Below are 3,924 nucleotides of genomic sequence, written 5' to 3'. Positions count from 1 at the left end.
TGTAGACTTCAAATCTACTGAATAATCAAAATTGGATCTACAAACCACATGTACAAACTGAGATATAATTAAAATAAGCATAAATTAACACAACATTCAAATTGAAATCAACCAATACCTTTGTAAAGCAACTTTGTGTTGATTTATTTAAACCTCTTCACGTCTACAAATAGTCTCACAAAACAAGAATTTTATAGAGTATCTGAAAAAAACCACTTTTCACCAATGGGAATGTAGCATTCACTTTTGAGAAATAAAGTGAAATTACATTTACACTTCCTTAAATAATTTGGAGATATTAAACACAACTCGGATTAGTGTGAAAATGAAACTAAAAAGCAATAATTAATAAATTTTTCATGCTACCGTTTGTGTAATATGGTCAGTATTATTTATGGGTATCCACAAATACACACAATAGCATTTAATTTCGTAATTTGAAATTTAAATTTGATTCCCATGAAAATAAGTAAGTGATTATCTTTAACACCTACCTTATATTTGCCCAAAATGGAAGGGCTATTAAAGTGAAATTATTTGAAATATTTCGGCTTTTTTTAAAAGCCCAATAACTTAATAAGGCGTACATATAACTTTCATGAGCCCAATATTATTTGAAATGAGCCCATATATTAACCAAATAATTTATTTATTTGGAGCCCAAATATAGTAGTTTTCTTAAAATCAATTTATCTGGATTAAACTATTAAACCTCTCCAAAATAATCGCCACGTTTACAGCTTATATATTTATAAATTAAAATTACTATTCCATCCACAATTAATAGCCAATAATCTTGTTTTTATTTTGAATGATAAAAATTATCATTTTTCATACCAAATATTATGATCCACTATTTGTGTTCTTTCTTGGTTGCACGGATTTTATAAAATGTTAAAAAAAGTGGGCGGAAAAAAATTAGTGGAATATGAGTCTCAGTTGTAGTATTTTTAAATGAAATGTGAGTGAAATGAGTTATAGGAAGGTGTGACCCTATTACCATTTATGATTAAAGTAAACCGGGACTCCTATTCGCGGACGGACTAAAATGGAACTATTCGTGGACAGAGGGATTAATATTTATCAATATTTAACTAATACTATAGAATTAATTTCTCACTCTAATGCTTTAATAATTTTATACTAAATTCATAATTATTGTTTTTAAATTCTATGTGGATATGTATAATGTATCCGTAAAAATGTTGTTAGTTTTGATTTGGTAAATTTGTGATAGACGAAGTACTCCACTAAAGTAGAGTGATCACTTGATTTTTCAAAAAAAATTAATTGTAAGATTTTTCGAAAAGAATGATAGTAATTCCATTGTAGTGAAAGTTAAATAGTATGAATAAATATACATACAAAGGATTTGGTGAAAATGATAAATATCTGGATTGCGAATGACGCATATCAAAAATTTAGTTAATAACTTAACATGACCACCTTGATTGCTAATATAGTTAGTCTCATGGACGGAGTCATAAATTCTATACAGATGGGGCAAAAATATATATGAAGATATTTTAAGGATTAGAAAAGAGGCAAATATAAAAGATATTTCCAAAAAATTTAAAATTATGATCAAAATAGTATAAATAATTTTTTTTAGGTGGGGCATTTGCCCCTTGTGGGTCTATTATAGATCCGTCTCTGGTTAGTCTTGCACACATATGCACACGCTCTTGCACATATGTTTTCTCCAATTTTGCATAAAAAGTTTACAAATAAGCTCAATCCTATTACCACCGATGAACTATCCGCAAACTTCAAATTAATAGTGTGCCATAATTCGTATTTATACATCTTTTTCAATTCTCATGTTAATCTACAATATTAAACTCTCGGTCTTACCTAATTGGAATAGGAGATACAACAGTTGCGGCATTGTTTTGCATTTGTTGTGTTAGATAACTATATTGAGCTACAACGTCATTTAATAAACCATACATCGAGCTTTCATACAATACATGCATAAATTATGTATGCAAAATAAGTGCAATATAGAAACAAGTTCATTATTTGCACAACTTGATAGGGATACACAATAAGAATAATCCTATAATAGTTATTAATTATACCTGTGTGTTGATGTAAAAGGATTTGTCCAATTATTGGAAATGCTAGAGCTATTGAGTGACCTCGATGGATATGGAAAACATGGGATCTCATTGGCCTACACAAATATTGAGTAAATCAATAACTAATTAATTAATAACCATCTTTAAATTTGAGCACAAAAATCATAATATAACACATGGACTTAATCAGTGTTTTAAAAATCGGACTAAAATTTTTGTAAAATAAGTGCTTTTGGTGGGGGTCAAACTCATGACCTCTCGATCAAGAGACCAAGTCCATTACCACTCCACCGCAAGCATTTCTTGTTAATAACATGGACATTAGTTATTATTATATTAAAATAATTTTTTTATTTACTCAAACTAATCATTCAAGTTTAAATTTATATTATAGTGAGTAGGTATTAATATGATAATATATTTATCATCTAAAATTCACTCTTTTTTACTAAAATTAACTATTATTTGTATAATATAGATACTTATGTAAATATAAGTAGTTATACCTAAGGTTTATAATAAATTATTTACTATATAGTATATATTCATCAAAACTAATTAATCATTAATATTTATTTATATATTTTATCATATAATTTTTTTGAATTATTATGAATTATCTTTTTTTATATCTAAAATATGAAAAATTTTATCCATACTAACTTGTAATTTGTACATTTAATTATATTTATTGATAAAAAATTTATAAATTATATCATTCATTGAAATTGAATATATTATATATATTATATATAATTTGTAACAGTAAAACGGTTCGACCAGTGATTAAACCGGTTGGACCGATTGAACCGTGAACCAGTAACCTCGCCGGTTCACTGGCCGGTCCGGTTTTAAAACATTGGACTTAATCTTACTTCCCATTTATTCCATTAATATTTTGTGAATTTGTGTCACACAAGAATATTACCGTGCGAAATCTAAATTCTCAAGTGTCATTTGAGCACGAGGCACCGAATAAGAATGGTGTATATCAATATTTACCATTGCATCAATTCTCGAGCTTTCAAATAGTACCTATCATAAATGTGCAGATTAAATATCATAAATACGAAGTATTTATTGAAGCTACACCATTCTTAATACGTCTTACACTTTTGGATTAGATACGAACTTATTAAACTGAACACACATAAAATAACGACAAAATTCATCAACTCTCTACACGACAACGCTGAAACATAATAAACATCAATAAATTAAAATGTGCATTTATATGGAGAGTACTTAAAAAGGTTTACATGTATCTTTCATAGGTCTATTCACTTTTGTTTTTGAATTGAGCCCAAATATTATTAATGGGAGCCAATTGTAGTTGAATCAAAATCGTTTACTATTAAACCTCTCGAACATACGTTTACATTTTACTTATAAACTAGTATCACACCTGTGCGATGCACAGATTAACAAATTTTCAAACATTAATTTTAAATTTTAGTTAATTAAATGAAATTAAAAACAATATCGTTATATAAAAATTGTAAATAAATAACTATGAATTATACAACTAAAATATACCATAAACTCAAAGTTATTCATAACAAATTATCAAAATTTGGAGAGCTGTGATCCATCATCCATAATTGGGGACATTTAAAACACCATTTGATTAAACTCTAAGAATAAAAAATGAATCCACTTACATCACTTTTGATAAAATTTCAATTATAATAGTTACAACATTAATTTAATGCTCAAAGAAATGTAATAGAATAAATAAAAATACCATATTAGAATCAATCGAAACATACAACGATTATAAACCTAAATCAATATATTAACATAGTACAACATAAATAAACCAAACACTCAAACCATTCATTCT

This window comes from Salvia hispanica, chromosome 3 (assembly GCF_029641045.1).
Source record: "Salvia hispanica isolate PSC_SH4W2 chromosome 3, Shi_PSC_v1, whole genome shotgun sequence".
NCBI lineage: Eukaryota > Viridiplantae > Streptophyta > Magnoliopsida > Lamiales > Lamiaceae > Salvia > Salvia hispanica.
The sequence above is the reverse complement of the archived record's forward strand: the minus strand, read 5'-3'. Positions refer to the sequence as shown.